At 40.1% G+C, this 20,876-nt stretch overlaps 1 protein-coding gene across 7 annotated transcripts in view; it reads right to left on the bottom strand.

Moving 5' to 3' along the window:
• Kcc (solute carrier family 12 member kcc) overlaps positions 1–20,876 on the bottom strand; it is a 197,055-nt gene that overhangs the window by 139,416 nt on the left and 36,763 nt on the right. The window contains exon 1 of one of the 7 annotated variants that reach the window (XM_076427664.1): positions 7,375–7,795. The exons of the other annotated variants lie outside the window; for them this stretch is intronic. The gene's annotated coding sequence lies outside the window, so the exon portion shown is untranslated. Of the gene's footprint in view, positions 1–7,374; positions 7,796–20,876 lie in introns of those variants that run through there. 7 annotated transcript variants of the gene reach the window in all.

Genomic DNA, 20,876 nt, shown 5'->3' with positions numbered 1-20,876 from the left:
AGAGCTATTTGAGTCAAATTTAGAATATGATCCCGTAGAAATTTTTTAACGTTTGAGGGCTTAAATTAAAGGTAGAAAATCGCATTTTATGATAAGATCACTTCGGTTTAAGAAGAAATGCAAACTCAAGTTCAACTATCATGTTTAACCTGTGAGGACTTAAATCAAATGTGGAAGATGACCAAACTCAGATCCGAAAACCTCTCAATTCATAAACAGATGCTCGCAAAAACCCTCATCCGAATCACAAGAAAGGCACTCGGACTCCTCTCGACAAGTCTAATCTATCCCCAAACCGATCAAATCAACACCCAGATCCATTCTCCTTGGAGAAACGAGAAAAGCATCAACGCGGGAAGGGAAGGCGCAGAAGACAGCCGCTTAGGAACCGCTTTAGCGATGATCTAAGGGCCGAGACAGAGGAAGGGCGTTCCTGAAATTCGTCCTGGAGGCACGCTCCCGTTTCCATCGTTGCCGAAGAGCGGATCAATCTTCATTTGGTCCCTCTGTTTGAGGAAAAGCCGAATAATGGGCACGGTGTAGCCGAGTAACCGGGTCAAGCCCCTTGGCCGCTGCCATTCGCTGATCGACGCTCGTTTCTGTTCTGTTCTGTTCTCGTACGCGCATCATCGATCCCGCGTGTGTTTCACTGCGCAACCAACGAACCTAGTTCGTATTTACATACGTACGTGGCTGCCCGGAAACTTTCAGCCAGCGGAAACACGGGACACTTTGTATTACTTCGACAGAAACGAATCGGAGAGAGAGAACGAGAGAGGGAGAGAGTTGGTTGGTCGGTTGTCGGGAAGACGAACATCGTGCGGAGGAATCCGAGCTGAAACTCTTATCCCCGGGAAATCACTTTGTCCCCGTTGCTGCCTCATTCTTGCGCTGGGTGGAACATAAGTCACTTTTCTAGTTAGTAGTTGTGGAACTCGTTTCTTTCCATTGTATGTTTTCGTATCTTTTATGTACTTTCTGCCGGATTTTCGGGGGACTGTTCACAGCCACGTTGGAATACATTTTCGTAGGAATTTTTTTAATTTTGCTGAGTTTAAAATAAACGGCTCGAAATACGAATTTATATTTCAACAATCAGACATTCTAAACAGCAACTCGGAGAAAATTGACTTGTGTTAAGGCAGACTCTTTGAATTAAATTTAGAATGTGTTCCCGTAGGAATTTTTGCATGTTTCAGGGCTCAAATTAAAGATAAAAGATCGCACATTAATAATAATATATATATAACATAACATTAATTTCGATATTTTTGGAGAAAATTCTAAATCATTTTGAAAAATCGATAAATCTCGACCTGGCTTTCTCATAGAAAAATTTTGAGGGTGAATCGGAACCAATTTAAATTTTTAAACGTTTGAGGGCTCAAAATACAGCTGGAAGATCGCATTTGTGATAGATGCATTTTAACTTAAAATAGAATCCGAAATAAGATTGAAAAAATCATAAAAGTCGACCGTCAGCTACTGCACAATTCACTTCATTTTAAGGGGACTTCCCAGATTAATTTTGGAATGAATACCAGTGGGGATTTTTGAATGTTTGAGAGCTTCAATTAGAGGTAGAGCTTCGCACTTTATCATGGGTGCATTTCGGCCTAAAATAGAATGCGAATTCATATTGGAAAAATCATAAAACCCGACCATCAGCTCGGGCACAATTCACTCGATTTTAACGGAACTCTTCAGATTAATTTTGAAATAGATCCTAGTAGAAATTTTTCAATGTTTGGGAGCTTCAATTAGAGCTAGAAATTCACACAGTTTATGATAGGTACATTTCGGTCTAAAAAGAAATACGAAATCACTATTGTTTCGCGTATAAATATGTGAGCGCAAAAGCTTGTAGATTTTTCTACATGTAGAGTTATAACAGGTTTACGTGTGATTCGTTTATGAATTTGTGAAACGCTTTCAGTGCTTGTTAATGGAAAAAAGTTACGAGTCTTCCTAGAAATTCATTTCCAGAAAGAAATGAGATAATAATTTTTGCAGGGCAGTTTCTCGAGATGGAAAAATATTTCTCAAACGAATTATTTCAAAGCGGATCAAAACGCAGTATTATTAAACAAAGTAACGCGAGGAATCTTTTGATGACAGGATCCTGTTATAAATAATTCTGTTTGTGCACAAGAACTTGATTGCTCGGTCCTCCTACTCGTTCGTTCATTTTAATCAGCTAATTTTCTGTTTTTTCATCGAGTCTGTTTACAATTTTATTTCTACCTCTCTCGCGCCGTAATATCTCTATATTTATATTAAAAAATAAATAAAATAAATATATTAAAATATATTCTTTCGTTTCTTACGACTAACTCTCAGAATAGTTTTATTTTGAATAAAAAATCCGCAGCCTGGTTACATTATTCAACTAGTATATTTTTCGCGATCTTACGTAACCATTACGTAATGTTTAAATGCATTGTTATTGATATTTCCGGAACAGGTCACGTACAACATCGGCGTGTCCAGGATTACGGGTATTAATAATGAAAACAAGATGATACTCGGAACACGTGTTCCCGATGAAAAATTAATTCGCCGGGACACGATACCGAGAAACTGTGTCATTCGGCTGGTTCGATGACACCTGCGTGTAATCGATCACGTGTAATTTTCTCGCAGTGCGTGTAGACGAGACATGGCTTTGTTCGCCGAACCGTTCCCAATCCGAATAGATAAGTTCCCCATTCAAGGAAACGGTGTCTGGGGTACCTACTGCTTGCCGAGTAACTGCAAACGTGATTCGCTAACTAGTTAACTTGTCGACGACTGGAATGCATAGTTCCGACATCGTAGGCGTGGCTCGGAATCTCACGGAAGGGTGTCATCGGGACAACACACGATGAATTGTTGCTCGGAGTGGGGAGCACGTGGCCAATCATTTGCGTTATTAATGGCAAACCTGCCACTGATGGTCAAACCTCGTTAAATCTCAACCTCGCCTCCTCACATAAAAATGTAAGGGGTTCATTTGAACCAATTTTAAAATGAGTTCCCGTAGGAATTTTCAAACTTTTTTGGACTCAAATTAAAGCTAGAAGATTGGGCTTTATGATAGGTCTATTTAGATCTTTGGAGAAAATTCGAAATCATTTTTAGAAATTGTTAAATCTCGACCTCGCCTTCTCAGATAAAAATTTAAGGGGTTCATTTGAACCAATTTTAAAATGAGTTCCCGTAGGAATTTTCAAACTTTTAAGGACTCAAATTAAAGCTAGAAGATTGGGCTTTATGATAGGTCTATTTAGGTCTTTGGAGAAAATTCGAAATCATTTTTAGAAATGGTTAAATCTCGACCTCGCCTTCTCAGATAAAAATTTGAGGGGTGACTTTGAACCAATTTTAAAATATGTTCCTGCAGAAATTTCTAAACGTTTGAGGATTCAAATTAAAGCTGGAAGATTGGGCTTTATGATAGGTCTATTTAGATCTTTGGAGAAAATCCGAAATCATTTTTGAAAATTTTTGAATCTCGACCTCGCCTTCTCAAATAAAAATTTAAGGGGTGAATTTGAACCAATTTTAAAATATGTTCCTGCGGGAACTTCTAAACGTTTGAGGGTTCAAATTAAAGCTAAAAGATCCTATATAAATTCCACACAAAGATCACCGATTTAGTAAGGAAGAACTCGATCAGTTCGCAAATGAGCGATCAATTTTTCATTCCACTCGAAACGAAATGAGACGGGGTGGGGGGTTGAAATGCAATTACTGAATCACAGGAATCGATTGACTGGCCGAGAGACATTCATGAGATACGGGGGAAAGGAACGATGTTGGCCGGCTGTTTCAGCAACGCGAGGCTGATCGATCGATCGGGTGCAACGTTGATCCCATATGCGGCACATTGTATCAACGTGTAAAACCTACACAGACGTGCGAAAGCACGGGCGGCTTCGGGAACCAGCTTGACGAGCGGGCCTGGAGTCAAAATTGTTTCTCTCGCCGGCCGTTTTGTCTCTTTTTGGTCGGGCCTCGACGCCGCGGGCTAAACAAAAAACGAGGAAAAAATAGAGAAAGACTGGGCGAGAATTTTCGGGGCACGCGTGGAAACCTGAAATAATTGCGCGACGTCGAGCCACCACAGAAAACATAGCTCTACTTTTGGAAGAAAATTTGAGCTTGTAAAGCACCAAGCGGTTTGAACATTAAAATTGTTTCCGTGGGAATTTTCGATCTTTCGAAGGCTCAAATTAACGCTGAAAACCCGTACTTTCAGATAGGTGTATGTAGGTTTGGAAGATAAATTGAAATCATTTCGAGAGCTCGATAAAACTCCAACAATACCACAATGGAAGAGGGTTGTATTTTCAGGTGTTATTTCAAACCAATTTTAAAATGTGTTCCAGCGGGAATTAGCAGGATTTTCAATGACTGTATTTGATAAAACAAAGTCAAAAATATTGTTTTTAGAAAGCTTTAGCCGAGTATCATTTCTGAAAAGTATTTCACAATATTGCCAATGGTAACGTGACAAAGCAATTCGGCTTGCCGCGGGGACAAAGAAGGAAAAAAAGAGACAAAATTTTTCGGGACACGCGTACGATCCCGGAATAACAGCGCAGTATCGAGCCGACCATAGAAAACTGTTACGTTTCCGAGTGCAAACGATATTTCACGCGCGCGCCGCTTTATCGGGCGCAGATGGTTTTCGAAACAGGACAGATACGCTCGAGATGAGAGTTGGCCTGTCGCGCGCAGCTCGCTGACTGCATCTGACAATTCTGTGAATTCCAGAGACAAAAGGAGAGCGCGATTTTTCCATAACCCCCCTCCCTGCGAATTCCCCGATGAACGACAGCAATAAACAGGTTTTCGTTACTGAAAATAGTCGCGGCCCGCGGCAAACAGTGTGTTGCGTTCTGTACATTGTAAAGCGGCAGTCAGAATAGACATTTTTGAAAAATACGACACACTCTGAATGCTCTTTTTCATGAACGTTGGTTCGGAAAAAAATTCTTGAAAAAAATTGCAATTCGTCGAAATTACAAAGGAAGTGCAAAAAGTTGCTGTTTTCAACGTTTTCACGTGGGCATGTGTTGAAGATTTTAAAAATACAATTTGACCGATTTTTATCAAATTTTCAGAATAATCGACACAAATCTACAAAAGGTATTTTTTAAATTTTCAATATAGGTCCACATAAAAGAATTGTAAAATACAATTTCTAACATTTTCTCTGCAATTCCAGCAATTTCAATTTTTTTTCCAACTTCTCAAAAAATATTCAAGTGTATGATCTTGATATTGATATCTTCCATTTAAAATTGTCCGAATATTGGTGTGATATGTACCAAAAAAACAAAATTGTGAATATTAAATTTTAAATAGAATTACAACGTGACCGTCCAATGTTGGTGTCCAGCATTTTATCTCCGATAAAAGAACCCGCTAATTGCAAGAGGCCGAAGGTGAACCGGTTAAAGCACAGTTGTGTGGGTTCGCGGAGCCGACCTTCGGCTACCTACAATTTTCCGTCCCATTAACGGGCGAACGTTTGTTGCTAATGTCTGAAATGTTACTTCGACGTCACCTTTCGCGCCGCGATTGTTTGCAAACATATTTCCCCGCCCCTTATCGAAGCATCGACCACTACACCGGCTCCCTATCGCTACAAACACACAACACCCAGTCACCGATGACCTTTAACGGCGCATAACGTTTGACGAATGAGGGGAAGTAAGTCAGCCGCGTCAGTGCTACAGGAAATCGTAAATTACTCGGACGGAGTTGATTTGCGGGCCCGATCTTAACTAGACGGGGTTGTCCGTCTATTTTCGGCGGGCACGCGCGTGTATTGTACATCTGATTCAGTTCCGATCGATCTGCATTTTGTTCCTTTTTTAATTCGAACACTTGTTGAACTTTTCACGAGATTGTATCGTTATTACACGTAAACGAATAATATCGGAGTTCTTTGGAGATGAAACGGTTTAATGAAACTCAAAGTGTCAAATTAATCGACATATAAATCTTGCAATAATTTATTATTTCGATCCATTTATATTCTAAACTTGAACGTGAATAATTTTGAGCAAACATCTATATCATTTCTTTATTTTTAAGTCAAATGAATTTTAAAAATTGAGTATACTTCATCTCCTTCATAATTCAATAATTTATTATTTCTATCAAATTGTACTTTACGTATAAAGATCAATAATTCTAAAGTAAACACTGTTTAATTTTCTTATCTTTAAGTGAAGTGAATTTTGAAAAATATACCCTGCCCCTTCTTCTGCAAATTTCAACCCCCTGGGATTTGAAATCCGAAGATGAATGAGCTCAAGTAATTTATTCTTTCATTTGCTTATTTTTAAATCGATTGGACTACGACAAATAAAAAAGATAATCTATAAAAAATCATCTATAAAAATCTATAAAAATGCTCTGTTAAAATATTAATTTCTTCCACATTTCCAGGAAGATGGTCGCAGACGACCGCAAAGAAGAGCCCATCCACCGAATTCTCCCGCACTATCTCCGGCGAGCACATTACCGTAAGCGCGACTGAATGAGCGCCGGCGAGGGGGTTAATTGGCTGTTGAACGCGAGGGATGAATCGCCGGGGCGGTATATATTTTTCGAGTATTTAGGCTGAACAAAAGCGGCGGTATCGCGAGCAACAAGTCATCGCGACGTGTCTTCCGAGCCAATTACGCCGGCCCGTTGCTTCGACCACAAACCAACACCCATATATCCAACACACATCCGAACACTATCCCCAAAAAGATCCAACCAAACGAATCAAAATCTCACCTGTACGAGACCATCCGACAAAGAACGACAGTCAACGAAGTCATAAATAACCAACGAGAATGATCCTCGCACACATACCTGACGAATCAACCCCTCCAGGCACCCTTTCAAAGGGGTGGATTGCTCGTAAAAATTGCAGACGAGGTCATCAATCCGCAACAGTGAGCCATCGATCCCCGAGCAAGAGAACGCGAGCCATCCCCCCAAAAAAGGGAACGACAGAAGACAGAGAAAAATCGGGGGAAGTTTAAGGGTGCAAGAAGTTAGATCCTGGATCCAGCGACACGTGGATCTTAGGGAAAAATAAAAGAATCCCAGTAGAAGGGTGCAAGACTGTTTAGATCCTGGATCCGTGGCACGTGGATCGCAGAGAGAGATTCGGCCCGGACAGCTCGCCGGATCGATGAAGGATGCTCCTCGCATCAGCTGGCTATCTCCCTCTATCCTCCGGCTTCCTCCCTCTAGCTACCACTACCTTTCTCTCTCTGTGTGTACGTCTATCTCCCTCCCTCTTTCTCTGTATGTATTTCGTTCTGTCTCTCTCTCCCTCTCTATCTCTTTGTGTCTGTTTCTCTTTCTGCCGTTCTCACTCACCCTATATGGACACTCTGTCCGAAAACAACGGGAGCCCTGTCCCCTCGATCGAGCGATCCAGAAGGATTTATACCGGTGGATCCTCTCGCACGGGATCCTCGAGACACTGTCACGGCTCGCGGTCCGATTCGAACTGAAGGGGATCGGCGCGTCGCGACGCTCGACGACGCGATGCGATGCGATGTGGTGAACTTCAATGGTTATAGACACCGACTAGGCGACACACCACCGAGAGACCTCGACGAATCGACGACTAGCCGACTGACTGTTGACTGTCGAGGATCCAGAGAGAGAACCGTTCCAGGACACACTACGCCACCCAGACCCAGGATGCACAAGTGGTTTTTCGCGTTTTGTTCCCCCGGGGGTTGGTTGGTTGGTTGGTTGGGTTGGTTGGTTGGGTTGGTTGGTTGGCTGCCTGGCTGCCTGCCTTGATTCTCTCTGCCCCACTCACCTGGTAGCCGCATAGGGTGCGCACCTACTACTACCCCAACGGGTAGCTACCTCCGCCACCCATCCGACCTAACCCATCACCCACTTCGGCCACCCCACTGCCGAGCTCGCTAACGCCACGTTAGGAACTCCGCCTCTCTGTGTGTAGCTACCCTTCTCTCTCTCTTCCTTGTTCCCTCTCTTTCTGGTCTGTATAGCTGGTCTAGTGCTTGCCTAGGCTGTTGCTGTGTCGTTTAGGCTTCGAGGGGATTGCGAAATTAAGCTGGGGAATTGGTAAAACTGATCATCTGCTACCATAAAATTCAGTCGATTTTGGAATGTGTTCTCGTAGGAATTTTTGAATCCCTAAGAACTAGAATAAGAGGGAAGATTGGACTAATAAAAATTCAAGATCATGTCAAACATTCATGAAACTCTGAGCTCAGGCAAAATTGACTCGATTTTATGGGGGTTGTTCGAGTCCATTTTATATTGCGTTCCCGTAACAATTTTCCAAAATTTGAGACCTCAAATTAAAGATCACACTTTATGAATGGTTCATTTTTATTTCCAAAAATTTGGGACCATGTCAGAAAATTGAGTAGACTAATCGTCTGCTTGGATATAACTGAGTCGATTTTATGGGGGTTGTGCGAGTCAATATTATAATGTGTTCCCGTGGGAAGTTTTCAATGTTCAAGGGATTGAATTAAAGACAGCAGATGACAGTTTATGATAGGAGCCCTTTCTCCACCAACACTTTCGCCTGTCAATATTCCTCCCGCAAGAGAAACTTCAGAATTGAGTAATTTATTTGAAGAAAATAAGGGTTGGTAGTTAAGACTCCAGATTAAATGTAGGTTACGCAGAACTTCAGCGAAAAATAATATATTGATTTAATCGCTGAACCCTGTTAAAATTTATCTAACAATCTATCATAATATAAAATTCATTTATTACTACATTTATTACCATATTTTATAATCGATATTTTTAGTTTAGATTGACTAAACTGTAATAAAAAGAAACCAATAAAATGGTATTAAATACTCAACAGAAAAAAACGGATTCTGTTTTTTCAACAATTAAGTTGATCGATTTCGAATGCTATTTAATGGTATAGTGGAGGAAGTACAAAGGTTTCTCCACCCCTTGTCGTGTCTCCACAAGTTTATATTCTGCCGGCGTTTTCCTCGAGCACGACACTTTTCTTTGCAGATTTTCCAGATCCGTTGTCGCGCTTTACGGATCCGCTTGTTTCAAGGTTTTTACCTCTTCATCCGTCCTTACCAACGTACGCCACGTTTATCCGTTTCTTCAATTCCCTCACGGTGCTTTCGTTCCCCCATTTCACTACTGGCTTCCTCCATTTTTCAACCTCTTGCAAGCTTCTCCATTCCTCCTCTCCCTTCTCCCATACGTTTCTCCCTCTCACACTATATTTTCCCTCTGAATTTCTCTATTTCACTTTACAAGCGCGCCCCCTACAACTCACGGGAATAAATTTACCCTCTTCCTGTTCACACTTGTTCATGAAGGAGGGGTTTTGCAAATCTGACCACAGAGAGCGAGACATTCTCATTATTTATTAGCGGCTCCCGGAATTTTTATGCGCTTACCGCTCCAGAAATCTGCGAACTCCAAGAAAATCAACGTTCTGGTAAAACAGAATGAAATTTTTATTCGTAGCGAGTCTGGTCAAATATTTAATGAAGAGAATGGTGAATGTTTACATGATCCTTCCTTCGTAGACAGTTAATGAACCATCTACAATCTTTGCAGAGTAATAAAACATTTATTGTGCGCTGAATGAAGCTATAACACCTTGCTTTTGGAATGATCGTGCCAAGTTGTTTTCTACGATTTTCTTTCTGAAGAGTAATAAAGGGGAAAAGAAGATTGAAGTTTCAGGAACTTGGTTTCTTATCTCTTTCTTTTTGAAGTCGAGACACAATTCTCGAGGCCAAACAGCTGTCTTGATATTAATCTCTTGGTCTGTAGTTATCAATTTTAGGAGAGGCTGAGTAATGGACGATTTTTAATAAATGAAATATCCAACACAAAAATTAATTTTTCAATGTCTCTGGATAAGTGCACCTACGAAACAATATTTCATACCATCCGGTAAAAACGTTCAAAGAAGTTATAAATTGAGAACTAGATTATTATCAAAATTGAATGTCAACTGTGATCAAGTTGGATCCAAAAGAATTCTCAAAATAAAAATGCCCCAATTTCGTGAACAGAAGGGCTAAATTAAATTTCATCAGTGTTCCAGTTTAATCTGACTTGTTCCGAGGTTTGATTACTATGGTGTTAGGGTGTAACCAAGTACTTTGCAACTTCACCACGGACATCCCAAAGGAACCGCGGGATGGAGACACGATTCCGAGCATCCGTGACGTCCGAGGGCCGCTGACATCCCTGATATCCGAGGGATGCAACGACTGGCTGCCACGAATAGTAGACACATCACAGTAGATGGACATAGTGAACTGATTAAGGGGAGCTTCTAGCCTAACAGATTAGAGACTTCTTAGATTGCAGAATTAGAAGTGCAGATTAGGAGTTGATAACAAAATAAACATAATAACTGTACCCCCATGCAAATCCCTGTATGACAAGTTTCAACTCGATACCCCCACCACAAGGGTAGTTATACGTACCCCATTTTAATGAATTATTTCTTCTGTTCTGCTCACCAAAAAATTACGAAAAAATTCATGAACATTCTACCTAATACCACACATAACTGTAAATTTTTTCAAAATTCCCTTTACTTTTAATATCCCATTGAATGTGTCATTAAACATCCCAGTGTATTCGAAGTAAAATTGATGATTTTTTACTTTTCGTGACAAATTAATCTGGTTGCGTCATGATTACAGGCGCACCTAGCGCAGCTGACAATGGGCTACATCGGTCCACGCGGCATCAAGTGCGTCTCCGGCTATTTACACAGTTTAGAGACGTGCTTTGTTCAGACCGATGCATAATCTCCGGTGCTTCGTCGTTCGAGTGCACGATGCACCCTCTCGAGAGGGTTAATAACGTGCCGCGTTGACGTCACCGTTCCTCTGCAAATGGCCGGTCGTGGTAAATGAAATCAACTGGCCTGGCACCTTGTCAATACAACAAATTTTATTTTGAAAAGCTTTGCGAGGCCGATTTTAATCCGTTTAACAAACTAAAAATTCTAATGAATTATCTACAGAACACTGTCTAATTGCAATTTTATCCAAATTTAATTTTTTACGATGTTACTATGCACATTACTGTCGATTTCGAAAGTCAATCAATTTTGGTTTATTACAGTGGCCACGAGCAAGTCTAGTAGATTAATCGCGAACTGAATGTCGCCGATAAATATCGCAGGAGCAATCGAATCTCGGCGAGGCGAGCGATTAACGCAAATCGGTAAAAAATGCGGTACATATACCCGGGCCCGGGACAAATCGGTCTAATTGGCCATTTTCATCGGCGATGTTAAGCACGATGACGTTCCCTGCGCCAAATCAATTATACGGCTGTCAAGGAATTTGATTGGAAACGTATCCGCCCTGTACGATCCGATATTTCAACGTGGACTGGACGGGCCGAGCTGGTTTCGCTGTCGCTAGTTACAAATCGCTCGATTCTACCGGCAGAAATAAACCGCGACCGAACGGAAACGCATCTCGCGGCTTTTCGAAACCGGGTCGCTTGCCGATCCATTTTTCTGTCGGTTCGGAAACAAGGAATTAAGTGCATTTCATTTCTTTTTTGCACTAGAAATATACTGTAGGTCGTATAATTCCAAAGTACCATTTTTCTGTCAACCGGGTAACTAGGAATTAGATGCATTTCATTCTTTTTCGCACTGGAGATGTGCTTTAGGTCACACAATATTAAGGTAATATTTTTCTGTCAACCAGGTAACTAGGAATTAGATGCGTTTCATTTTTTTCGCACTGGAAATATGTATGCTCTAGATTATGCAATTCCAATTATTATTATTAATTCTAATTAGTATTAGATGTATTTAATTTTCTTTGCATTGAGTATACGTCTTTTAGGCTTTACAATGCTGAAGCTCCATTTTGTATCAATTAGGATGCAAGAAATTAGGTGCATTTCATTTTTTATACTACAAATATGCTTCCATTATAAATACAGTTCTAAAATAAAATTACGTAAATGTGTAACCATTACGTAAATTGGTAAATATGTATACGAATTTCGTAAAATGGCAAAATAACTGATAAACTCCAACGAATATAATCACAAACTGAAAGCCAAAAAAACCAGGAACGTAATAAAAATTGGTTCGCCAACATGGCATCGCAAAAATCGCGAGGCTCCAGCCGAGCACACATGAAAATCGCCAACCAAAATGAAATCATACTTGTGTCGGTTCAAACAGTGTTTCCTCATCGGCGCGGTATCGTCGCGCTTGATCGCTGCACTGACCCATATTCCATGATCCACGGGATCCGAGGACGAGTAATAAAGTCTATTCTCTCCCCTGCTTACCGTCCCCTGGTTTTATCTGAGTTTCAGAAAAGTATAGTCATTGCGAAATAATTAATGACCGGCGGATAGACAGAGAGACAGCGGACTTCGAAAGTGCTTTTTAAATTTTCTAAAATAAGAGATTGGAAAAGTTCAATGATTTAGGAGGTAGATTGTGGTTCGGTTGTCGATCTGGGAACGCACCTTAAGCGGATTTACTTTAAGACGAGCTTAAAGCGGTTTGGTTCCTCGGTTTATCTCGCAGCGAGGCACGATTTCTGGAGATTATGGTTGTTACTCGCGAAATTGATCGAAAGCTGTGCGACATTCCAAGTTGGTAAGTAAGCGGATGCTGGCGGGGAATTTTTAGTGACTGGGTTTAGGTATTATTTCTGAATTTGTTCAAGGAACGCGCTAATAATTTTTTTACATTTACAATATATTGTAATTAGATTTAAATTTGAGTTCTGTTGAAGAAAATGGTCCCAGTGGCTACTGTGAGCTCGAAAAACCAAATTCGTAAGATTTATAGAAAGAAATGCTCCTAGACATCATCATCGATAACTTCTATAGTCACATCTTCATTAATTGAACAGTACTCTACCTCCAATAATTAAAATAGTCAGAGAATACTGTTGAACAAAATGATCCCAGCAAGTACTACAAGGTTCGAAGGCCAAATTTTCTCTACTTCATTAAAAAGACACCCTTCAAAGCCTCCATCAACCCCAAACAACCACGCCTTTGGTATTTAACCGTCACGTTTACCCTATCTCCAACTACATTAAAACTCGATCATTCTTTTTAAAAATGGTCCTATTAATTACTTCAATGTACACAGGAAAGTGTTTCGTTCAATTAGAAAGCACCTTTCCACATAAAGTATGATTACGCTCCATGAACACTGTCAAATGGTCCTTGGTCAGCACAATCGAAAATTCGCAGAAGTCCAATCGCCGATAAAAATGGCCCCACCTGCCATAACATCGCGCAAGGTCCATTTACTGTGTCGATCGACAACGGAATTTGCTAACGTATCAAGGCATTAGGCTGTTACAGGCCATTCTGGATGTTTAGGGGCGAATGTAAACGTTTCGGATGGTGTGTACAATGGGGGCTCAGCAGAGCACCCTTCCCCCATGATGTTCGATCGGTGCAATCGCGATCGGATAGGGTGGTTCGTGTCAAACCGATCGATTAGAGCAACTGGAAGGGGTGGTGGGAAACGAGTCACACCCCGCGAATTTTATCCTTTTAGCTTAACGACCCGCGAGCCCATAGTCGAAACTTTCAGCACATTCCACCCCCAATTGGATACGGAGTCCTCCTAAAAATGGACGATCAGGTATTATGATCACGATAAAAATGTAGTTACATTGTTTCCGACTTTCGAAGATACAAGGAAAAATGAATCCTTGTCGATTAAAATTCTCGTAAATATTTATCGGTGATTTCAAAGAGAAATATAAGGAGATAATGTTATCGGCGCCAGGTTCGATCAGTTAAAAATATTGGGGGAACGACAATATTTTTAACTGATCGAACCTGGCGACGACAACATTATCTCCTTATATTTCAAAATTGCGATCAAGAAGAATTCTACTATTTCAAAGAGAATGTCCGGAAAATGCTGCATTTCCTTGCAAGCGGTGTGTGTGATTCCCGAAGTCATTTGAACAAACTGCTAACTCCTTAACACAGCTGCAGAGAAAATTTTCGCAGAGGAAGAAGTTACTTCAAATGAGCTCGGGAGTCGTACTTCCTGGAAAGGGGTGACTCAGTTGGGAAAATAGAAACTTAACCTAGCCTAGACAGCTGTTGATCAAAATCCTCGTGCATAATCATTCAATAAAAATAGTTATCGGTCTTTGTAAAATCGCCGTCGACCGGAATGTTTGTAAAATCGTTGTCGATTGAAATGTTTGTGAAATCTTTCACGGCGTTTTGAATGCAACCCGGTTAGATTTGCGCGTTGATTGGCACGTCACCCGGCTGAACAAAAGCCCGTCTTTTTACGGTTGTTAGCGGACAGAAAAATGTCGAGTCGCAGTCAAAGAGACAATTTCCATCGAGAGGAGGTGGACATCGGTAGGTAAATCGGCGGAACGACCATACGGCCGCCGTATTTATTTTTATTCGCGCGCACCGGCCAGATGGCAAATCCCTTTATCGACGAATCCTCTTACCAGCCCGATTCCGAAAATACAGTTTTAAACCCCGGACTACCGCTCGATTTCGCCTTTTATTCGCGGAACGACTCTCCTCCATCGGAGTCTATCGCTTCAACATGTGCTTTCGAGACATGTCTCTACAATTTCACACTTAAAACATTTTATGAACATAAAATTAATCATGTATTCTTAACCATTGGTCTAAACGTAGACAGAATATAATGAATGTACACATTGAATATACGTGTTGATTATTGGACTGTGGATTTTTATGCAGAACAAAAATTATCGAATTGAATTGATAGAAACAGATGTCACATAAAAATAAAATTCCTCTGTTAATAACTTTAGTAGGTTGAAAATAATATTACAACCTTCAATTTTCGTAACATTTTCATAATTTTGTATTAATCAGTCCATTTTTGTTGTAAATATATAGAATCCGCAGACTATTGATCACTGGATTGTGGTTTTTCATGAAAAAAAGTTAATTTGTCAGGGAAATAGATATCACATAAAAATGCATTTCTCTATTAATAATTTTACTAACTTGAAAATAACGTAACAACATTCTATTTTTGTAACGTTTTATACATTTATGACAACAACGAGTATCATAAAACATTAAAGGCATTCGAACTAATCAAAAATTTTTTTATATTAATAATTATATTCATATATGAAAACTCTATTCATCCATGCACTTCCAGGGTTGGTTAAAAAGAAATTGAAAGAATAATAAAGCCTGTCAAGGCCGAGTTCGAATATTCAAACAAGGTCTGTCTGTGGCCTGTGGTAATGCCCGCGACGGCGAGCGAATTTTCGACTTTCACGAGAGACAAAGTGGTTGGTAATCCGAGAGCAAGTTCGATTCGAAGTTCGTCGCCTGTCCGAGCTGGTCCGCAGAACTTTGAGAAGTTCTCGTGAAAACCCAACAGAGAGAAAAGAAAAGAGAGAGGGGGACAAGTTCTATGGATGCTCCGCCATCATTACGCCGGAATTCCCTTGACGGAGACCAAAAGAGGGACGTCGTTAACGCCAGTCACTTAAACTGGCCGCGGATGCCATATTATTTGCAATAAACTTTCGAATAAAACTGCTTAACGACGGCACTGTTTATGGCCGATCAGAGGGACATCTGAAAGCACTTCGGCTTTCATTTCGGTCACCGTGTCTCTTGGGGATGATTCGTACTGCGGGTCAGAATTGCAAAAAGCTGGACAAAATTCATTTGTTAATTATAAATTGTAAATTACGAACAGAACAGTTTCAGAGGTTTTTAGGGTTGTAGAATCTAATTCTGGTATTATTTCCTAGAATGAGACACTGTCTTTATAAAACTACCCTTATAGGGTGTGTTTCAATCTGAGAAATGGAAAGTTCGCTAGTTGATTCAGAATGTAATTTTAACACTAGGTTTACTCAACAATAATAGTGACTATTTTAGATTACTATAAAAAAATATCAAGAATGTGTATGTTTAAATTTTCAGCAATTCTTTTCAATAATATGTAAGCAAAGAGATAAAGTTTTTGAATGAAATTTTTAATTTCAATGTGAATTTATTTATTTAATGTAAATAAATTTTTCATTTCACTGGTCGGACGAATCACCGTTCGCTCTCACTGCCATTCCAATGCCAGTGACACGAGTGCAGTTCTCTATGAAGCCACCCTTAACGAGTCTCTCCCCCAGTTTCCTCGATTTACGAGAAAAGCCCGGAGTCACTGCCAGTTTCTCTTGTTCCATGACCAACATTCTCATCGACGTGAGCGACTTCGGACAAGAATGATGAATAGTACGCGCGCCGGGCTGCTCTTGAAAGCCTCTGGCCCGAGTAATCGGATATTAAAAGTACAACGCTCGAAACTGATAGCCCCTGAAGAATGGCCCCTTCAAGATTAGTCGGGAAATCTTCACTTTCATAAATATTAAAGACATTTTTATAAATGACCCAGAAGCCCCTAGAGAATTTCAATGGCGAATTTAGCCACACTTTTACAAAATCTCTTGGTAACAACCAGTGATGAATCTGTACAACAATTAACAAACTTATGCGATCTGTAAAGAAAAGTTGCCTAAAAATTTACTTTAACCTTGAATCTCATACCAACGAATAACGAATAACAAAATAAGAAATAATAATAAAAATAAGGAATAACGAAAAACAAAGGATAAATTCAAAGCAAAAAATTGAATAAAATTTAATAAAATCAAAGAATAAAAAACGAAAGAAACATTCAATACTGCGAAGCATAAAATCAAAGAACAAAATTAGTCATTAAATACCAGAATATACAAATCAAAGAATAAAATAAGACATTAAATACCAGAATGTAAAAACCAAAGAATAAAATATTCAATACCAAAATCTATTATATAAAAGCAGAGAATGAATGTCCGTATGAAATGAGAGAATGAAAAAAACGTCGAAATCCGAAGAAAAAAAATTGCAGAAACCGGGGCGGGGAAAATCGCGCAAACGAGCACGCCAAACAGCGTCATCGGCCCGGAGCGCGTCAAGCCTCGGCGGAAGCGTAATCCCGAGCGCTGTGCAAGCAACGTTAAATCCGTGGTGGCTGTAACAGAGAGGAGAGAGAGAGAGAGAAGGAGAGAGGAGAAAAAAATCGATCGTAGCACGGATCTACACAGGGTTTCTACGCGGGTTCTAATGAAACCGGAAGCTCGTTCTCCGGGAGAGCACCAGGTGTGTCGGGGACGCCTATTATTCTCGTTATTACGGTTTACGGAGAGGAGCCGACACAATGGCGTCCGCGCCCTTTTCGCGGCACGCGCGACCAGGAATTTAAGAACTAAATTCGGTCCAATTAAATTTACGAGAACGGCTCGCTTTAATGAAAGCGGCGCGGCGCTCGCTCTCTGAAACATCGTGGGAGCGCTGCGTGTTCCCGTCGTTGCCCTAACTGTCGGGGATATTTACAGTTTACTCGTCGGGGCATCGTCAACGTTGCCAATGTCGTTGTACGACGAAAGGGTCTATCGGCGCAGGTTCGTTAGCGGGGAATTTCATTTTGTTAGAGATAAATTAAGCCGACTGCCGTTTGACTCGATAATTGTTTTTAAGCTCGCCGGACAAACGAATGGCCTACAATCCGATTTTCCTTTAATTGTTCTAAAAGAAATCCAAGTCGTGTGGTCATTTAAGAAGTGTGTCGATACTTTTTTCACCCACTGTATTGTATATACAACATAGAAATTTCTTGTATTAATTGAAAGAAACAGGAACTAAATAAAAATGTCATTCGGCAACAATTGTACCGAGGCAATACTAACGCAGCAAGTAAATACTTGATCTAAGAAAATTTGTACTGACCAGCCGAGAGTCGATGACGTAGAATCGACGACCTTTACTACGCGCGGTTGGCGAGGTCCCAGAAAAAGCACAAACCCGAGGGTTTTTGTTAGATCAAGGCTTTACTGTTAATAATCTTGAGAATTCTTACAATCCTTCTATTTTAAATATTCCCTACCCCTCGCCATAAAAGCATAAAATCAACAGTCTATCTGCAAGGACTATAAACAGTTATTTCAAACGTCGCTATTTTTGACTGGTCGCAGATAAGAAGCAAGCAATTTTCTTCTCTTCTACATTCCTTTGATAACGTGGTCGGATTATAGAACCGGTAGATCGACATCTCTCATTCCAAAACAAGAGAAACGAATGAACCGCCTCGTGTCTCTTCCCACCGGCAGCTCTTCGAGAAAGCAATTCCAAGGATCCCAAGGTTCGATTGATCGCGAATCGCACGTCGGGAAGGTCGAGGAAGCGAGTTTTCTGCTCGAAGGTATTCGTGCGAACACGCGTGTCGAGCAACCCTCAAAGCTGGAAGGGAGAAGAAGGGCTTATCGTTTCGCGATGGATCGCATGCCCGCCGCCACTTAACAATCGAGACCGGGTGCATTTATGAATAAGGCTGCGGTAAGGTCACAGCCAATGAACCTCGATCCAGTTCAGGGTCTTGCGCTCTCTCTGACACACGTCGAGACGCCTGTCGGTCAGGGTGGCTCTCATGCCACACCCTGTTCCGCGGGAAAACTGCGAGCCCGCTGGCAATCAATTCAAGGGGATGCCAGGGGGTGGAATTCATCGAGGGGAGGAAATGGTCGTTTGAGGCGTTTTCTCTGTGAGAAAATTGTCTTCAGGGCTATTCCAAATGTGTCCGGAAGGGTGACGTCAAGGAATTAAAAATATTATGAGGGGTGGACGCTTCCATTATTGAAGATATTTTAAAAATTGTTAAAGGGGTGGTGGTTTTGAAAATTGAGGAAATTTTAAAATTTCTCGAAAACGGTGAAAAATTCAAGGCATTTCGAAAACTTTCTGGAGGATACAGATTTGGAAAATTCTTGGGAGATGAATGAATCGAAAAGCCAAGACATTTTTTAAAATATGGAAAGGAATGACAGACTCGAGGATTTTTAAGAGGGTTGAAGATGTCTTGAAATAGCAATATTCTTATAATTTTTAAATTCTTAAGGAGTATGACTTTGAAGATTGATGAAATTTTAAAAATTGTCGCAGGGGATGAAGATTATGGAAGAGCACAAGAATTTTTGAAAAGAGGATTAGTAAGAGGGTTGGAGACAGAAATCTTGAACTACGATTTCCATAATTCTGCGAGTTTCTCCACGGAGTGGACAACTGTTCCAAGATCTTGGGTATTATCTCAAATCAAGATTTTGAAAATGGCGAAAATATGTAAAACGGATCTGTCGATACCCAAGATGGAGCCCCTAACCCAGACCACTGAAGGTGTTTAACATGTTGGAAGATTTGAAAAGTTCCAAGAGAAGCGGAGGTGTACGAGATTTTGAAACTTTCGGAAGTCTTTGAAGGGGTGAGAGAATCCAAGATTGTAGAAATTTTGGCAATAATCGAACGGAGCGGTGGGAGCCAAGTTGTTACAAGTTTTGGGAACATTCAAACGATGCGTACACACTGTCATGGAAATTTTTGAGAATTTGTGAAAGGGCTGAAGATGTCCTACATGGGTGTCAGGTGTTATAAAAATCTGTGAAAGATACACAGATATAGAAAATAATGAAAATTTGAGATTATATTCCAGGCTGGAGAAATAGACACTCAGTTCAAACATTTTTTATCCGAGTATCATGTTTCCCAGTAAGTGGTTGAAACAATTTAAAAAAATATGCCACGAGGAATAAATTCTTCGTCCATTAGCCACCCCAGGCTAATGGAGGAAACTTTTTATCCTGCAGATACACAAGAAGCCTTTTCTTGTTTCTCTATTAATACACAACGCCTTAGTTCTTTTCAAAACCGATAACTACACTATGCAATTTGCAATTATTGTAAACGAATTTTAAGAAAATGGAATGTCAAATAAAATTTTATTTTCAATGGTAGTATAATCTTCGTAGATCTCAAATAAAAAGAATCTAAACTCTATCGAATTTCATATTCTATCATTTCTTACTGATAATTATTACATTTATTACTGATAACATTTATTACTGACAATCTTATAAAGAAGATAACAAGTGATCACAAATGATAACAAGAGTCTTCTTGAATAAAATATTAAATATACAGGAATATTATATTCAGAATTGAATGACACTGAGAGTCGAACAGAAACGAGCCCGGTCGTTCCGTGGATCGGAAACTGCGACTTTTCTCGCGACCGTAAAGTTCCACCAACGTTTCATTAAAACTTCTTAGCGGGAGCGAGCCGCCGTCGTGAATTTAATTAGGACAATTGCACCCCCTCGCGTGGAGATCGCCACTGCTCACCGTGGAACTGCTTCAGTAATTTTTATGATGTCTTCAATCTACGAGCACGGTCTTCAAGCGACTCTTTTTCGTTCCGGAAGAGCTGTAGTAATTATTCATTCCGTCTTTAGATGTCCTAGCATCGAGACGGGTTTATTAAACATTTTTCAAAAGTTCGATTGCTATAAATTCAGTTTCCATAAACTCAGTTATTGTAGGAAATTCATTCGTCATCAAAATTCTGGGCAATTTCAATCTTTCTAAGCAATTGCGGGAAACAAAATTCTAAAATAGATTGGTCCAATATAGGGAACGGAGCTCTATTTAATTTTAGTTGCTCTAAATAATATCGAATGCGGAAAAAATATTCAATTTAATTTAGATTTCTCTAAATTCTCTAAATTTAGTTTACATGCCATAGGAGGTTCCATGCAATTTCAATTTCTCTGAAGGAAATTCTATTTCATTACCAATTTCAATGTTGAAAACTTTCCTCTAAATTTTATTACCATAAAAAATCAAATTTAATTTAATTTAAGTTTCATAATTTTCATTTCTCCAAGCTACTAGGTACAGGAAACAAAACTGTATTCAATTATTAGCAGAATAAAAATAAAAATTAATTGAAACTTGAAAAATGGTTTCGCACTAGA

Source organism: Lasioglossum baleicum, chromosome 7 (assembly GCF_051020765.1).
Source record: "Lasioglossum baleicum chromosome 7, iyLasBale1, whole genome shotgun sequence".
Lineage (NCBI taxonomy): Eukaryota > Metazoa > Arthropoda > Insecta > Hymenoptera > Halictidae > Lasioglossum > Lasioglossum baleicum.
The sequence above is the reverse complement of the archived record's forward strand: the minus strand, read 5'-3'. Positions and strand labels throughout refer to the sequence as shown.